This window comes from Hippopotamus amphibius, chromosome 1 (genome assembly GCF_030028045.1).
Source record: "Hippopotamus amphibius kiboko isolate mHipAmp2 chromosome 1, mHipAmp2.hap2, whole genome shotgun sequence".
NCBI classification, from domain to species: Eukaryota; Metazoa; Chordata; class Mammalia; order Artiodactyla; family Hippopotamidae; genus Hippopotamus; species Hippopotamus amphibius.
Genome location: NC_080186.1, coordinates 199,795,845 through 199,815,463, shown reverse-complemented (window position 1 = coordinate 199,815,463; position 19,619 = coordinate 199,795,845). Strand labels below are relative to the sequence as shown.

The 19,619-nt window shown below is 36.1% G+C and overlaps 1 long non-coding RNA gene and 1 other non-coding gene across 3 annotated transcripts in view; both read left to right on the top strand.

The window, feature by feature from the left end:
* Window positions 1–19,619, top strand: part of LOC130855344 (uncharacterized) — a 238,017-nt gene that overhangs the window by 17,582 nt on the left and 200,816 nt on the right. For both annotated transcript variants that reach the window (XR_009054306.1, XR_009054304.1), the window contains exon 2: window positions 1,177–1,241. This is a non-coding gene — a long non-coding RNA (uncharacterized LOC130855344). The remainder of the gene's footprint in view (window positions 1–1,176; window positions 1,242–19,619) is intronic.
* Window positions 1,884–2,072, top strand: LOC130842199 (U2 spliceosomal RNA). The gene has a single exon (XR_009050376.1). It is a non-coding gene; the product is annotated as a U2 spliceosomal RNA (small nuclear RNA).

Genomic DNA, 19,619 nt, shown 5'->3' with positions numbered 1-19,619 from the left:
CCAATTCCCCACTTTCCCCACTTGGTGTCCATAGCGGAGGAGGGTCTTCTGAGCCAGTATCCTGTGTGACTAAATTGGGTTGCACACCAATGAAGCAGGCCTGGGCCTCTGGAATAACCTTTCTGACATTGAAATGAGGAAATTTTTTTTGAAAGACTGAGAAATACTTGAATATCACTTTTATTTCTTGTATAGCAGTGCTTCTAAACTTTAATGTACATATGAATCATCTGAGGTTCTTGTTAAAAGGCAGATTCTGATTTAGTAGGTCTGGGGTAGGACCTGAGATTCTATATTTCTGCCAAGTTCCCAGCTGATGCCAGAGCTGGTCTGGGAACCACTCTTCTACCCTCCCCACCCCCACCATTAAAACATTTTATTTGAAAATAATTATAGACTCACAAGAAGTTGCAAAAATAGTTCACAGACTCTTATGTACCCTTCACCCAACTTCCAGTGGTGACATCTTGCTTGTAATATTGAATACAATACAATAGGTAATAAGAGTGTAATATAGGGGCTTCCTAGGTGGCACAGTGGTTAAGAATCCGCCAGCCAATGCAGGGGACACGAGTTCAATCCCTGCTCCAGGAAGATCCCACATGCTATGGAACAACTAAGCCCATGCACCACAACTATTGAGCCTGTGCTCTAGAGCCCATGAGCCACAACTACTGAGCCCATGTGCCGCAGCTACTGAAGCCCACACACCTAGAGCCTGTGCTCTGCAACAAGAGAAGCCATGGCACTGAGGAGCCCGTGCACCACAATGAAGAGTAGCCCCTGCTCGCTGCGACTAGAGAAAGCCCGTGTGCAGCAACGAAGACCCAACACAGCCAATAAATAAATAAATAATAAATTTATTTTAAAAAAGTGTCATAGAATATCAAATACAGGAAATTAACTTTGCATAATAATGTTAACTATACTATACGCTTGATTCCATTTTCATTGTTTTTTACTTGCATACGTGTGTGTGTGTGTGTGTGTGTGATGCAGTTTCATTCCATGTATACATTTGTGTACTTACCACCATAATCAAGTTCTGGAACTGTGCTCTCACTACAGAGGAACTTCTTCATGTTACCCCTTTAATTCATACCCCCCAAAGATAATATAGTACATTGGAAATTCTCAACAATTCATATAATAATAATGCCTATTCATTTCTTACAGTGAGAATTGTCTCTAGAATGCAGCAAACCATGAGGTGGCAGTTCCAGGTGCACTGAAAAAATGAGGTAAGAGGAAGTTTAGCGGGCCAAAATAACACTGGTCTTTGGAGGGAAATACAACATTTCTTGTCCTTGTACCATCCACTCATCCTGGAGTGTGCCTTGCATGACCAGAGTCAAATGCAAATTTGGGAGCATCATTTACTTAAAGGAGCTGTGATGAAAATGAGAACCAGATACACGCAGTAGAGCTCCAGGACTTAGTATAGAAATTGATAAATATTAATTGATAACTATGCAGGAAAATGTTTGTCACCATGATGTTCAGAGGACTCGCTAATTGCCTTATCTGTGCATCAGACAACCTCCACCTTCACATATAAAACTTGTTACCTAAGAAATACCCTGTAAAAAGGCAATATGTATCAGAACTTTGGTAAATATGACTCATAATTACCAGCAGTCCCAAGAGACTATGCCTACTTTTCCTTGTATGTTGGTGGTATGGGCTAGTGGTTAGGCATAATACTCTTATCAGCTGTGTGACCTTGGCCAAATGACTTAACATATCTATGCCCCAGTTTCCTTATCTGTAAACTAAAGATAATTGACTAGAGGGCCTAACTGAGGGTCATTGCAAGGGTGAAGCACTTAGAAACTGCCTTATAGAGTATAAATGCTCAGTGTAAGTAATAGCATCACTAATATATCACTTCTCGGCCTTTTGGCTAAGATCAAGTGTAATAGTATCATTAATATCAGGCCTGGGCTGGCCTTGGGTGTCATCTCCCTTTTGTCCTAAATTTTGCTTTATGTCAAAATTATTAATATCAGTAACTTGTATAGGGAAAATATATAGATTTTTAAGGATAGTTGTTCTTTTAAAATGTAACCCTTCACAGTACAGACTAAGGTTAACCACATAGGCTCTGGGTTCAAGTCCGAATCCTTACTAATTACAGACTAATTGTACAGCTTGGGCAAGGAACTTCCCTAAGTCATAGTTTCCGTACCTATAATCAGGGGGGTAGTAAACAGTACCTTAAACTTGTAGTAATGATTAAATGAAATAATTCAGTAAGGTTCTTGGCACCTAATTAGCGCTTTATTGATATTAACTGTTTTTGTTTATTTTTTACTGATTCCTGGTTTTCTCAGTAAATACAGATAGCTCACGAATTTCTAGGGGTACTTGGGAGAAGTGATGTTAAACTAAATATAAAAGAGCATTTCTTCAGCCCAGTGACTGGTCACACCATGAGGACAGAGGACTTGGAGCACCTAACATGTAGATTCCCAGAGACTACTGCAGAGACTGCTGCAGAGACTACTAACTGCCACCACCCCCCGCAACCCCTCACCCTAACCCCTCTGCTATATCCATCCTCTTCTTCCTCTTAGTAATTGAACCCTGCCACTTGCCAGTGTTAAGAGGGCAGAGGGCCAGTAGAGCCAGAAGGTACATATTCCTGTGATGCCGTCTAACTAGCTGTAGCTGTATTTTTCTGCACACACAACTTCTGCATTTCCTGACAAATTGCTTGTCCTCTACTTCCTTGCTTCTTCCTTCCCTTTGCTGAGAATGTGATAACCCATGGACATGGTCAGGGACCAGCTTCTACCATGCAAGCAAGGCCACACCTCAAAGATTGGCAGAGCAACGAGACAGCATTAATTTGATTCCCTGGACAGCTTTACGAAATAGAGCTGCCTTCCCCACATTGGCCAGTCTGTGCTGTACTAAACTGTTAAATGAGAAGGATGTAAACTTCTATCTTGTTGGTGCCACTATATCTTGTAATCTCTTGGTTATAGCAGTTTAGACTGTATCCTAACTAATTTATCAGGCCGATCTCCAAAGATGTTGAATGCTGGGAAATGTGCATTTTAATGAGATCCTCCAGTAACTGTGATGCTAGCAATTTAGGACTATACTTTGGAAAACTTTAGAGCACATTGGTGATGTACTTTAGAGTACATCAGCAAGGTACTCTAAAGATGTCTCTTTGCTTCTAAGCAAAATGTAAGGTTTTGGAGGGCAGTCTAGAATTTAAAAGACAGGATCATCCCTTGTTAAAATTTTATTGTATTGGAACTGGAATTTGTTCAAGAATTCTGAAATAATTAGCATGCCACCTCATTTAATTTTACATTAGCAGTAAGATTACTTTTTTTTTTTTAATTTAATTTTTGGCTGTGTTGGGTATTGGTTGCTGCATGAGGACTTTCTCTAGTTGCCATAAATGGGGGCTACCCTTCGTTGTGGTGTGTGGGCTTCTCATTATGGTAGCTTCTCTTATTGCAGAGCACGGGCTCTAGGCACATGGGCTTCAGTAGTTGCAGCACACAGACTCAGTAGTTGTGGCTCATGGGCTCTAAACCACAGGCTCATTAGTTGTGGGGCACAGGGTTACTTGCTCCGCAGCATGTGGGATCTTCTCAGACCAGGGATAGAACCCGTGTCCCCTGAATCGGCAGGTGGATTCTTAACTGCGCCACCAGGGAAGTCCAAGATTACTTTTTTTTTTTAAGTGTACAATTTGATATATTTTTTTCTTATTAGTAATGTATATATGGCAATCCCATTCTCCCACTTCATCCCATCTCAACCCACTCCCTTCCTCCCTTGTTGTCTATATGTTTGTTCTCTACATCTGTGTCTCTATTTCTGCCTTGCAAAAGTTGATCTGTACTATTTTTCTGTATTCCGCATATATGCGTTAATATAAGATATTTGTTTTTCTTTCTGACTTCATCTGTATGACAGTCTCTAGGTCCATCTGTGTCTCTACAAATGTCCCAATTTCATTCCTTTTTATGGCTAACATTCCACTGTATATATGTACCACATCTTCTTTATCCATTCATCTGTTGATGGACATTTAGGTTGTTTCCACGACCTGGCTATTGTAAATAGTGCTGCAATGAATATTGGGGTACATGTGTCTTTCTGAATTATGATTTTCTGTAGGTGTACTCCCAGTAGTGGGATTGCTGGGTCATGTGGTAGTTCTATTTTTAGTTTTTCAAAGAACCTCCATACTGTTCTCCATAGTGTCTGTATCGATTTACATTTCCACCAACAGTGCAAGAGGGTTCCCTTTTCTCCATACCCTCTCCAGCATTTATTGTTTGTAGATTTTCTGATGATGCCCATTCTAACCAGTGTGAGGTGATACCTCATTGTAGTTTTGATTTGCATTTCTCTAATAATTAGTGATGTTGAGCAGCTTTTCATGTGCCTCTGGGCCAAGATTACTTTTTGGGTTAAAGTAATTGATTTATGAAAAAGAATGCCCAAGTCGTTCTTTATAACGTTATTCATAATGACTAAAACGAATGAAAATAATTTGGTATTTATCAGGCCATTTGTTCAATTCTATATCATGGAATTGAAAGGATGAGGTAATTCTCTATATGTTAACTAAGATTCCCAAGATGTATTAAGCTAAAAATAAATAAATATTGCAAATAAAAGAAACAAGACACAAAAGAATACATATATGACTTCATTTATTTAAAAATCTAAAAATAGGAAAAGTTATAGTTCTTAATGACGTACATTTAGGTGGTAAAATTAAAAAGAAAAACAAGAAATTGACTATATGTCAGGATAGTGAAAGTCTTTGAAATGGAGGGTGGGAGAGTGTAGTGATTAGGAGTCATGAAGAGGGCTTCTAAGAGGCTGGCAATGTTTTATTTTTCAGTCTGGGTGGTAATTGCAGGAGGGTTCACTTTGTTGTTTTGAATACTTATCTAGTACATATTGATTTTACAATAAGAACCTATTTCATATCTACATTAAGTGTGTATATTTTATATATATTCATATGTATGTTGGGCATACATACGTATATGTATGTGTATTCTTGTGTATTCATCGAAAATTTCACGAAGGGAACACACACAAAAAGAACTATGGGCATTTTTTATTATCTTTGGGTAGTGGGAATATACGATAAAGAAATTTTCACTTTGTATTTTACAGTTTGCTTTTTACGATAATTTGCATTTTCTCCATAATCATGTGTTATTTTTTGTTTTAAAATACTCCCTCAAATATTCTATGTGCATATGATCATTCCATTTTTATATGCTTCTGCAAACTTGAATTTTCTTCATAATCATGAGTTACTTTAAAAATACTTTCTCAAAATATGCATATATATACACGTCTGTGTATACATGTATGTATACATGTTTATATATGCTTGGAGAATTCTGGGCTGATATTCATAAAATTCTTTAAGTGGTCATTTCTAAGGGATGCACCTGGGAATAATGCATTAAGAGAGGGGAGAATTTTCAATTTTTACTTTATATACTTCCGAGTTGTTTGAATATTTTCTTTTACAATGAATATGTGCTACTTTTATGTTTATATAGCACACATCCAAGTTGGTATAGAGTGTATTTCAGCATGTTTTGTTTTATAGGCAGAATAGACTTGGAGAGATAGGAAGGGTTCTATTTAAAAATGTGTCTGATTTGGGTGGGCTGGGGGAGGTGGGAGTGGGGAAAGGCTTTTCTGTAGGAAAAGATACTTTAGAAAACAAACCTACAGTCTTACCCCAACACATAAATTCCAGAGCCTCTGATAATGGGCTACTCTGATGAAATCTTGGAAATTACTAAACTGCCAAGGTAGGAATCAAGTACAGGTCACGGTGTATGGAAGGTAATCAAGAGTTATATGTTGAATTTATTAAAAACCAGTACAATGTTTAAGTGATATTTCACTTTTAAAACTTTCATTGCCTTGTAATGCTATATGCTTTGTAAATATGTTAGGTGTTTTTTTAGTGAGAGAATTGAGAGGTGGAGAACATTATTGATAGGATACAAGTGAGTGATTTAATCTGTTTTTAAAAGCATAGGATACTTTTCAAATTGTTAATTAACAATGGTACTGTATCCTGATTGTTCTGTGAAGCTCAGGGTAAATGATCTAAAATTCAATAGGAATGACTTCGACAAGAAAAATTCACTAGAAGACTAAATGTATTATAGGGAAACAGTACTGGTATTAAAGCTCTGATACAGAAACTCTGTGAGTCGTTTAAGTAGATTCAGCATTTTGTTGTTGATAATTAGATATTGCCAACAAATGATAATCAAGAAAAATGTTTTGTTGGCAACAGAGGCAATCAAGTGTAGGGATGCAGAAGTGAGCTATTCACTGAAATAGAGCTTTTTTCAAATAATGTCCAGCACTGATATAAAACTGTGCTGCTCAAAACAGTAGCAATTATCCACATGTGGCACCTGAACGGTTGAAATGTAGCTAGTCTGAATGGAGATGTTTTTATTGAATACACACTAGATTTTGAAGACTTAGTTTGAAAAATAGAATATATAGTGTTATTATTATTGTTAAAATTTTAATGTTTTAATATTGATTATATGGTGAGATGATAATATTTTGACTAATAGGGATGAAGTTATTAAATTTAACTTCACCTGTTTCTTATTTTTTAAATGTGGTTATTAAAAAATTAAAATTACTAATGTGGCTCACATTTGTAGCTCATTTGTGCTTCTGTTAGACAGTGCTGGTACAGAAGGTTTGAGTTCAAAGTGAACCAAGAACCTGCATTTTCACCTTCCTTACTTTCCAGACAGGGAAAAGCATCCCAGGGAGGGAAGTGCTTTGCTCAAGGGCGCAAAAATTGTTGGGAAGAAGCAAGGAGTAGAGCCTCCATCTTTTGATTCTCTGTCTCCTGTTTTCTAACTTATACAGCTGGCCCCTAATAGAAAATTTGAGGCCGTTGAGGCCAGAGAAACGGACTAACTACACATCAGACACAGTGTTTCTTTAACCTTTTAAGAGCTAGATAATGATTTTTTAAAAAATTCTAGGGATTTGGAATAGGATTGAGAATAGTAGTTAGAAGATTTTAGCATTATATTTTACATACCTCTTTGTTATTTTTAAGCCTTGGGCATATATTACTATTAAGAAAGGGGGGAAAGGCCTGGGGTGGGGATGGGGAGTGAGGTAGACAGATAAGATTCAAAAGAAACCTTGGCTTGTAATTCAAGTCTGGAGATGTTTGAAGTGGCTTTTTTTCTACCATTATCTTTCACATTTCTAACATCCTTAGCTAATTCTTTCTGCTCTCTTTGGGGTGTTTTACTTTTTACATTACTAAAGCAAAATCTACTGGTACTAATTTTTGAATCTGCAGCTGTAGCTCAAAAAACCTATGTTTTCTAACTTTTGTAAGCAGCAGGCCACGAGAATGATTGGTGATTTTGTTTCCAGAGAATTCAAGTCCTGCCTTCTAAAAAGCACTTGCCAACAGACTAGATGTTTCTCTTTGAAGCCATTTGCTACAAAAATCCTTGAGATTTTTTGCTCATGGCTTTCAGAGCTGTTAGTTCTAAAGGCAGATTCTTAGAACCCAAGTTCATTTAGCTTCAGAACATACACAGCCTCCTTATTGGCACAGCTGTGCTGAGTTCCTGAATGGAGAGATGATTTCTGTAGTGCATTTTATAGCCACGTACCATTCCTGAGGATATCTAAATCACAAATTATTTTTATTTGTTGTTTCTTTAATTGTAGGAGAGAGAGGCATACTTGGCTAATCTGAAAGGTAATGTTTATAGCAGCATTTTCTATTTTTGTGATAGTTTCCTTTGCATTGTTGACTTTCTATTCAACCCCCAGAACTTGATTTAGTAGTCTCCTGACTGGAGACAAAGATAAATTCAGGTTTCCAGTGCTTATTAAGACTCTTGGAATATGTATGAATATAGTATAAATTCCTCTGTTTAACTTTTGGTCAATATTCTCATTTTCTCTTCTTCTTTTGTCACTTTCAAGCCTTTAAAACCCCCAAAACAAAAAAATACAGGCATAACTAAGAGATATCGCAGGTTTGGTTCCAGATCACCACAACGAAAAGACTATCACAATAAAGCGAGTCACATGAATTTTTGGGTTTCCCAGTGAATATAAACATTATGTTTACACTATGCTGTAGGCTATTAAGTGCGCAATAGCATTATGTCTAAAAAAAACAAGGTACATATCTTAATTTAAAAATACTGTATTGCTAAAAAATACTAACCATCGTCTGAGCCTTTAGCAGGTTGTAATCTTTTTGCTAGTGGAGGGTCTTGCCCTGATGTTGATGCCTGTCTTAAAATAAGACAGCAATGAAGTTTGCCACATCAATTGACTCTTTCTTTCACGAATGAGTTCTCTAGAGCATGCAATGCTGTTTGATAGCATTTTACCCACAGTAGAACTTCTTCAAAATTGGAGTCAATCCTCTTAAAGCCTGCCTCTGCTTTATCAACTAAGTTTAGGTAATATTCTAAATTCTTTGCTGTCATTTCAGCAGTTTTCTCATCATCTTCTTCTAACCAGGACCTACTTCTACCATGGAATCTATTTCTACCAGGAGTAGAATCCGTCTCAAGAAACCATTTTCTTGGGGCTGTTCCCTGGTGGACTAGTGGTGAGGATTTAGCGATTTCACTGCAGAGGCCCGGGTTTGGTCCCTGGTCAGGTGGTCAGGGAACCATCCCACATGCTGCACAGTGGGGCCAAAATACAAACAAACAAACAAAAACCACTTTCTTTGCTCATCCATAAGAAGCAACTCCTCATCTGTTCAAGTTTTTTTTTTCATGAGATTGCAACAATTCAGTCACATCTTCAGGTTCCAATTCTAATCCTAGTTCTCTTACTATTTTCACCACAGTTACTGCAGTTACTTTCTGCACGGAAATCTTGAACCCCTCAAAATCATTTATGGAGGTTGGAATCAACTTCTTCCAAACTCCTGTTAAGCTGATATTTTGACTTTTTCCATGAATTACAAATGTTCTTAATGGTATCTAGAATGATGAATCCTTTCCATAAGGTTTTCAGTTTACCTTACCCAGATTCATCAGAAGAATCACTATCTGTGGTAACTGTAACCTTACAAAATATTCTTAAGTAATAAGACTTGAAAGTCAGAACTACTTCTTGATCCATGGGCTGCAGAATGGATGTTGTATTAGCAAACATGATAACAACATGAATTTCGTTGTACATCTCCATCAGAGTTCTTGAGTGACCAGATGTCAGTGAGCTGTAGTATTTTGAAGGGAATCTTTTTTTTTTTTTTTAATAGGTCTCAACCGTGGACATAAAATATTCAATAAACCATGTTGTCAGCAAATATGCTTTCATCCAGGCTTTGTTGTTCCGTTAATAGAGGACAGGTAGAGCAGATTTAGCATAATTCTTGAGGGCCCTAGGATTTTTGGAATGACAAGTAAACACTGGATTCAACTTCAAGTCACCAGCTTCTTTGGCCCCTAAGAAGAGAGTCTTTTGAAGATTTAAAGCTGGGCTTTGACTCTTCCTCTCTGACTATGAAAGTCCTACATGGCATCTTCTTCCATTAGAAGGGCGTTTAATGTTCATTAATGTTCTTAGCTAGGTTTTTCTGGATAATTTGCTGCAGCTTCTACATTAGCACTTGCTGTTTCATGTTGCACTTTGATGTTATGGAGATGGCTTCTTTTTTTAAACCTCATGAACAACCTCTGCTAGCTTGAAACGTTTCTTCTGCAGCTTCCTCACCTCTTGCAGCCTTCATAGAATTGAAGAGTTAGGGCCTTGCTCTGGATTAGGGTTTGGCTTAAGGGAATGTTGTGGCTGGTTTGGTCTTCTATCCAGACTACTAAAGCTGTCTCCATATCAGCAATAAGGCTGTTTTTCTCTCTTATCATTTGTGTGTTCATTGGAGTAACATTTTAATTTCCTTCAAGAACTTTTTCTTTGCATTCACAACTTGGCTGTTTGGTGTAAGAGGCCTGACTCTCAGCATATCTCAGCTTTCAACATGCCTTCCTCACTAAGCTTGATCATTTCTAGCTTTTGATTTAAAGTAAGAGATGTTCAACTCTTCCTTTCACTTGAACACTTAGAAGCCATTGTATGGTTATTAGTGGGCCTAATTTCAGTATTGTGTCCTAGGAAACAGGGAGGCCTGAGGATAGGGAGAGAGGTAGGAGAATGGCAGGTCAGTGGAGCAGTCAGAACACACACAACATTTATTGGTTAGGCTTGCCATCTTAAATGGGCACAGTTTATGATGCCCCCAAACAATTAAAGTAGTAACATCTAAGATCACTGATCACAGATCACCATAACAATTGTAATAATAATCAAAATTTTGAAATATTGTGAGGATTACCAAAATGTGACAGAGATGCAAAGTGAGCAAATGCTGTTGGAAAGATGGCGCCAATAGACTTGTATGACACAGAGTTGCCACAAAACCTCTAATTTCTGTAAAAGACAATATCTGCAAAGTATGGTAAAAGGAGATATGCCTGTAATCCTGCCCTGGAGACTGATGTAATCTTTGCTACCTACTTTTGTGAGTCATATGCAAAGGTTCTGAAGGGACTTTTTGATTTGATTTTTTACAAAGTTATTTACCAAACACATATTCAGATATCTGAACCCATCCAAAAGCTAAGTAATCTGTCTCTTGAATTCCAAAATCTGCTTTCATTCATTGCACAGTCATAATTTTAAGCACCTACTATGTGCAAGGGTAAGGTTACCTCTGTTAAACGTAACATTGATAGTTCATCATATCACAAGAAAAAAAATGTAACTGTTTGGTGATGGATGTTAACTATGCTTATTGTGGTGGTCATTTTGCAATACATCAATAGTGAATCATGTTGTACACCTGAAACTACTATAATGTTATATGTCAATTATATCTCAATACAAAGAAAAATAAAAGAGGTAACCTTGGCAGAGTGAAAAATGCAGCATAGAAGCCCTCGGACCACTCCAGAGGACTTTGGAGAAGTAGAAAGAGAGTATGGGGAAGGTGAAGCTGACAAGTCTGGAAGAACCAAACATTTCCACCTCTAGAAATTGTCAAATGCTACACACTCCCAGCCTTTGTCTGCCATTGGGCTTCTAAGTTGCTGCATGGGGCTTTAAATCCCTTAGCTGAGCTTTTATGATCTTTGATTGTTTGCTTTCCCCACAGCACCAAAAGCCACAGCATTTATATATAAACCCATACCTGGGTCCTGGTCTCAGCTCCATCAAAACACCAGCTATATAAGCTCACCCTAGCTCAGAGTAACTGCTTTTAGTCATTTACTTTGATCTGCAAAAGGAAGAAGTGGGACTGTTTTTTAGCATTAAACTGTTAACCATGCTTAAGAGAAGAGGTAGAGGTAGAATTTCATCACAGCTCCCTTTTGAAAATGGTTGTCCACTACCAGGAGGCCTTGGTCATACCAGTGGTGTTACCCAGTGGCAGTGTCAGAGGTATGCATGTGCCTGAGCCCTGTCTCTGACCAATTAAATAAAAATTATTGGGTTATGGAACGTGGGGATGAGTATTTTTGAAAAGCACACTAACTAATATCCAGCCAGTGTTGAGAACCATGGGTAGTGAAAGCATCAGGCCTTGAGAGGGACAGATGTGGGTATAAACTCCAGAATTTACCACTTACTAGTTGTAAAGCCATGAGCAAGTCGCTTATTCTCTCTTAGCTTCAATTTCCTTATCTATAAAATGGGGACAAAATTGTACCTTCCTCAAATGTAGCTTTGTAGCACATAGAGATACTCAGTGAATGGTAGTTATTGAGATGAGTCTAGAGCTATTCTGTCCAAAAGATAGTCATTAGCTATATTCACTGATTGTTTAAAATAAGAAAGTTGAAAAGTTTGTTCCTAAGTCCCACTAGCCACCTTTCAAGTGCCCAGCAGCCACACATGTGGCTAGTGGCTACTGTATCAGACTGAGATATTAAACATTTCCTTCATCAGGGAAAGTTCTTTAGACTGGAAAATGATAGCCTGCAGGATCAGCTTCACTAAGAGCTAAGTTTGTTCAGAGAAAATTCATTTTTAATTCTTTTCTGGAAAACCCACTACATTTGTTTCTGTCAGGTAAACAGCATGCCTTTTGGCTTGAGCAGAGAAGTGAAGGAAATCCAGGAACCAGCTCTTCTGTGGAGACTTTTTTTTCTTGTTCCTATATACCTGTAAATGATTTTACCTAGAAGTAAACAAGCAAGTGGGAACATCCAATCGATTGTTCAAATAAGGATCTCTCTTCTCCTCCCTACCCCACAAGCTGTGAGGCCACACTTAGCATTTAGTCCATTTTTTGAAGTAGAACATTAACTTTTTCCTGCCCTATTTTTAAGTACCACAGGTACTGTTAGTGAAGCTGTGTGTGTGTATGTGTAAATGTGTGTGTGTGTGTGTGCATGCATGTGTGTTATGGAAGAGGAAGGAGCAGAAAGGGGAAGAGTTAGCGCTGGTAAGGGAAGTCACTGAATATCTGTCAGCGGGAAAAGGAAGGCCATAGTCGGATGTGTTTTATATTTTATTATCAGTAATATTTATTTCAAGTATTTTGATATCTCTTCTATTCTAAAAATTCCTTAGTGTCATTTTAATTTGTCCACGGTGGGTAAGAGCATAGGCTCTGAAGTCACACCTCGTGAGTTCGAACCATGCTCCAGTACTTAATAGTTAAGTGATCTTCGGTCTCAGTTTCTCCATTTACAGAATGAAGATAAATGTTAGTACCTACACCTCACAGGATTGTTTCAAGGATTAAATGAAAGAATACATGTAAAGTTCTTAGTACAGTGTCTAACACCAGATAGATGCTAAATGAATTTAAAAAATTATTTAGAGAAAAGAAAGGATATTTTATTGTCAGTAAACAAATGATATGATGCTTTTAACTACAAGTTTAACATATATATTCCTCACAGGAGTTTTAAATCTGTTTTAAAATGTAATGCTCTTAGCCCTTTGTCATATCTTCTAGAAAGAGTAGGCCTCTTTGTTTCTCAAAGAACATTTATAGTTTCTGTGTTATGTAAATGTTCTACTTGCACTACTGTACTTGTTTAGTTAAGCACAGGCCTAGCAGCTGGGGAAGTGTCAAAGTCTGAAGAGCAAATGAATAGTTATTTGAGCTACTGTGTGTTAAAAATTGCTAATAAAACCAAGCAGTCTTACAAACAAGGAAAGCAGTCGTTCTTGTTGGAAAAGGGACCACAGCCTGACTCTTAAATTCACTTTGTATTTGTTTTGTCTTCTTGCAATGATGTTTTTGTTGGCAAAGTTACTGTATTATTTTTTAAAATCTGAAAACATGGCATGTCTTTTGGGTTTTTTATTATTTAGATATTTCACACTCGTTGGTTTTGTTATGCAGTGTGACAGTGTGACATACTTAAAAACTAACTCCCCAGTGAGTGGAAAGTGTTATCCTTTATTTTTAGTAAGGAAACTGTATTGGTTCATATAGTTGCTTTCCCAGCTGAAATAACATAGCAGATTGGTGCTGTTTGCATACTGTTAATTGCTGAAAGTTCTTAAACTCGTAAATAGGCCTGATTATCTGGAATCCAAACAGTAACCCAAAGAGACCAGACGACTTTTGATAAGATAAACACTCTACTAATCTTATATATTCCCTTTGGATTATCTTCCAATAGTATGAAATGTTAAACTAAAAATGTTTTTTTTATATTTAGAAAGACTTCAGGAGAAGTTGTTTGGTATATTTGAAACCAAGTTAAAGGTTGTTATGTCCAATGTATAATTTAGTAGATAATTATCAGTAATTCTGGCCCTGTATCATTTAGTTCATGAGAGTTGAACAGTAAAGGTGAATCAGTTCATAACAGAAAGTCCTGATTTATAAGATCACATTGTACCCTGTCATTTCTGTTTGGGCAACTGCAAACGAACAGTAGTAACTCTAATAAGGGAATAATGAGCTTTTAATAAATACAATGTAATATAGGTTCTTTATAAGGCATCTGAAATCTCAAAACTAAAAGGTTTTCTAGGATAAAACTCCACTTTTACTCAGTGTTTAAAATAGTCATTGGAAAAGCAACTTGAAAATTCCTTCCATTTCCCAGGTTCTAGAGCATTTATATTAAAATTAACCTTCTTCGAGGTGTTTTATTTAATAAATTTTAAATTGTTTTAATTAAATATTGCTCATGTAAACCATACCACCCCCCTTAACCCTAGAAATGGAGGCTGGGACACAATAAAAATGACCAGAATGTGATATCATATCCAAAGAGTCAGGAGACAATCAGTTTTAGAGTACTACCAACTCACTTTGTATACTTAGACAAATATTTTAAACTCTCTGTGCCTCCTATTTGATAAGTAAATTTTCTTAATGAAGTACAGGGTCAACTAGTTTTCTAAAGTTTCTTCCAGCTCAGAAATTCAATAATAAGGTAAATTTTATAAAATTTAAAAAAAGTTTAAATTGTTATCTTGCCTCATTATTAAAAAATAGCAAGTAGGAAGAAGAAGAAAGCAACTAAAGTCTCACTAGCCACTATTAAGGTTATGGCATATTAACTTCTAGTCTTTTGTTCTATACTTAAAAAAAAATAGAGTTGAACTCAGCATATACACATGATTAATATTGTAATACTGAGAGCTTTTCATAAAATCATTTTATTTAATTTATTTATTTTTGAAGTATAATTGATTTACAGTATTGTATTAATTTCAGGTGTACAGCATAGTGATTCAATATTTTTTTTTAAGTTTTTTTTAATTTTTTTATTTTATTTTATTTTTTTTGGGGGGTACACCAGGTTCAATCATCTGTTTTTATACACATATCCCCATATTCCCTCCCTTCCTTGACTCCCCCCCTCGAGTCCCCACCACCCTCCCCGCCCCAGTCCTCAAAGGCATCTTCCATCCTCGAGTTGGGCTCCCTTTGTTATAGTGATTCAATATTTTTACAGATTATACTCCATTAAAAGTTATTACAAGATAATGATTATAATTCCCTGTGCTATATAATATGTTCTTGTTTCTTATACATAGTAGTTTGTATCTTTTAATCCCTTGTGTCTAATTTGCCCCATCCCCTTTCTTCTCCCTACTGGTAATCTCTCATTTGTTCTCCATCCCTGTGAGTCTGTTTCTGTTTTGCGTATACATTCACTTTTTTTTTTTAGATTCTGCATAAAAGTGATATCATACAGTATGTCTTTCTCTGTCTGACTTATTTTATTAAGCATAATATTTTCTAAGTCTATCCACGTTGCAGCAAATGGCAGAATTTCATTCTTTTTTATGGCTAATATTCCATTGTATGTATATATGTATGTGTGTATACACACACACACACGTATATATACCACATCTTCTATATATATACCACATCTTCTTTATCCATTTGTATGTTGATGGACACAGGCTGCTTCTTTATCATGCCTATTGTAAATAGTGTTGCTCTGAACATTGGGGTGCATGTATCTTTTTGAATTAGTGTTTTTATTTTTTTCTGGATATATACCCTGGAGTAGAATTGCTGGATCATATGGTAGTTCTATTTTTAGTTTTTAGAACCTCCATACTGTTTTCCACAGTGGCTGCACCAGTTTACATTTCCACCAGCAGTTTACAAGGTTCGCTTTTCTCCACATCCTTTCCAGCATTTGTTATTTGTAGACTTTTCAATGACTGTCGTTCTGACAGGTGTGAAATGTTGTTTTGATTTGCATTTTCTAATAATTAGTAATGTTGAGCATCTTTTCATGTGCCTGTTAGCCATCTGTATATCTTATTTGGAAAAATGTCTATTCAGGTCTTCTGCTCATTTTTTGATTGGGTTGTTTGTTTTTTTCATATTAAGCTGTATGAGTTGTTTATATATTTTGGATATTAACACCTTGTCAGTTATATTGTTTGCAAATATTTTCTCCCATTCTGTAGGTTATCTTTTCATTTGTCAGTGGTTTCCTTTGCTATGCAAAAGCTTTTTAAGTTTAATTAGGTCCCATTTGTTTATTTTTGCTTTTATTTCTTTTGCTTTGGAAGACCAATACAAAAAATATTGCTATGATTTATGTCAAAGGAGTGTTCTGCTCATGTTCTCTTCCAGGAGTTTTATGGTTTCAGGTCTTACATTTGATCCACTTTGAGTTTATTTTTGTATATGCTGTAAAGAAATGTTCTAATCTCATTGTTTTACATGTAGCTGTCCAGTTTTCCTAGCACCCTTGTTGAAGAGACTATCTTTTCTCCATTGTATATTTTTGCCTCCTTTATTGTAGAATAATTGCATAAACATTATTTTTAAATGGCTGTGTGAATATAATTATATCTTTTCCTATTGGACATTTAAGTAGTATCTTTTTTTTACATTATAAAAAATGCTTTAGGGAAAATATTTGTATAAGGGTCACTCTTCCCTCTAACTCTGTTTATCATTATTTTCATTGGATAGAATGTCAGAAGTGGAATTACTAGGTCAAAGATAATAATTTCAATGCTCTGGTGCATTTGTGTTCCAAAAGAGTTAACCAGACTCTGTATTCCCACTAAAAATATATTACTCTACAGAGTTAGGTCAATTTTACCACAATGTGGACAGCATTGAATAATTTTACTGAGATTTTAATATAATTCTCCCATGTTTGATCTTTTAGGGTTTGAAATTTTAGCCAAGTATAAAGCCATCAATTTCATATAGAAATTCATTTGACTCAGAGAAAAAGTCTGTTTCATGATCACAAACTGTATGTTTGTTAATTGTTGGTGAACTTTAAGATTGCTCAGCATAGATTGTGATTATGACTCTATTCTAAGGGTATTTTAAGGATAATAATATAAATTTGTCTGTTCACTTTTCCCTGTCCACCTTTAAAAAGTATTTGAGGCAATGTTGGGTTCTGTTTTCAGTAATGGCTGAGTTAGATCTTACTGAACAGTCTTTATCCAAATAACAACTATAGACTCTAGAACATGTGAATAGTAATAATAATAATAATAATAATACAGCTACTTGAAAGTACGGGGCAGTGAATAGAAGTGGGCAGATCCTGGTGAGAAATACGTGCTTAGAGGAGGTGAGAGAAATTAAAGAAGACCTAGATAAGTAAAGAGATAAGTAAACTCACGTTTATGAATTGGAATACTCCATGTTATTAAGATGGTAATTCTCCCTAACTTGACATGTGGAATCTTTGCAATCCCAATCAAAATCAAAGTAGATTTTTAAAAAGGAAGTTGACTTCCAGGTTAACATCATTAGTGATGCCATTTGGATAGTAGGTCTCCCCTGATATTATGTGATGAGAGGTACACTTAACCTCTGTGGCTTTCTTTCTGAAAACCCATGACCCCAGTCTAATAAAGAAAAAAACATTAGATAAACCAAATTGGGGGACATTTCACAGAATACCTGACCAGTACTCCTCAAGACCATTGAGATCATATGTGAAAAATAAGGAAAGTCTGAGAAGAAGAGAGAAACATGATGACTAAAAGCAATGTGGTATTCTGGATTGGATCCTGGAACAGAAAGAGGATATTCTTAGAAAAACAGATGAAATTGAAATAAAATCTTTAGTTTAGTTAATAGCAGTGTACCAATGTTGTTTTCTTAGCTTTGACAGATGTACTACAGTAATGTAAGATAGTAATATCTGAAAACAGAAACTAGGTGAGGGCTGTATGGGGGCTCTCCATTCTATCTTTGCAACTTTTCTGCAAATCTAAAATTATTCAAAAATAAAAAGTTTATTAGAGAAAAAAAAGAAATTGACAAGCTTTTTCTAAGATATATGGAAAGGCAAAGGACCTGAATTAACCGAAACAATTTTGAAAAGGAAGAATGAGGTATTTAGACTACCTAATTTCATGATTTATTATAAACCTACAATAATCAAGACTGTGTGGTATTGGCATAAGGATAGACCTATGGAAGTAGAACAGAATAGAGGGCTCAGTAATAGATCTCCATTTATAAGATCAAATGATTTTTGAATATTGTGCCAAGGTAGTCCAATGTGGGAAAGGATAGTCTTTTCAACAGATGGTGCTAGAACAATTGAATATCTGTCTGGAAAAAATGAATTTTGATTCCTACATCAACCTTACACTGGAATTAACTTGACATGAATTGTAAGACTAAATGTAACAGCTAAAGCTATAAAACTTCTAAAAACTAGTAGAAAATCTTTGTGACATTGGGTTAGGCCCATGATTCTCAACCAGGGGCAACTTGTTCTTCAAGGCAGGGGTCCCCAACCCCGGGGATCTAGTGCCTGATGATCTGAAGTGGAGCTGCTGTAATAATAATAGAAATAAAGTGCACAATAAATGTCATGCGCTTGAATTATCCCAAAACCACCCCCCCACCCCTGGTCCTTGGAAAAATTGTCTTCTTGGAAAAGTTGTCTTCCACGAAAATGGTCCCTGGTGCCAAAGAGGTTGGGGACCACTGCTTCAAGGGACATTTGGCAATGTCTGGAGACATTTTTGATTGTCACAATTGGAGTGGAGAGCATGCTATTGGTATTTAATGAGTAGAGGCCAGATAGGCTAATAAATTTCCTACAATGCACAGGACAACCCACACAACAAAGAATTATCTGGTCCAAAATGTCAATAGTACAGAGGTTGAAAAAGCTTGGGTTAATCAAAGAGTTCTCAAATAGATCACAAAAAATCTGAATCATAAAAGGAAGCAATTGACAAAATTGACTTTATAAAAATCTAATACTTTTGTTCCATGAATGATGCAGTTAAGAAAATGAAAAGGCATCACAGACTGGTAGGAGGTATTTGCAAAACACATATCTGACAAAATGCTTGAATTCAGAATATATAAAGAACTCTTATAATCAGTAATAAGAAAACAAACAACCTAATAAAAATAGGCAAAGAATTTGAACAGATACTTCAAAAAAGAATATCAGAATATGACCAATAAGCACATGAAAAGGTACTCAGCATCACTGGTCATCAGGGAAATGCAAATTACTATACATTTGGTTGAATGGCTAAAATTAAAAAGCCTGGCAACATTGTATTTATAAAGATGTGGAGTAATTAGAACTCTCATACTTTGCTGGTGGGATTGCAAAATGGCTTAGCTACTTTGGAAAACAACTTGACGTTGCCTTATACAATAAGCATGTACTTACCATAGGACCCAGCAGTCCTACTTTCTAGGTATTTACGCATGAGAAATGAAAACTTATGACCATATAAAAACTTGTTTGTGAATGTTTATAACCACAGTATTCATAATAGTGTCAAATGAAATAATCCAATCGTCCATCAACTGGTTAATGGATAAACAAGTGCGGGTATAACCATACTGTGAAATTCTATTTGGTATTTAAAAATGGAATGAAATATTGATGCACAACAACATGGATATATTTCAAAAATCTTATGCTAAGTGAAAGACGTCACAAAATTATATTCTGTATGATCCCACTCATATGAAATCCTAGAAGAGGTAAAACTGTAGTGATGGAAAGTAGATCAGTGGTTGCCTGAGGCTGAGTGTCAAGGGAAGGGATCAGCTGCAGACAGGAAATTTTTTAGGGTGCTGGAAATGAGACAGACTGGGCCTGAGACCTGGGACC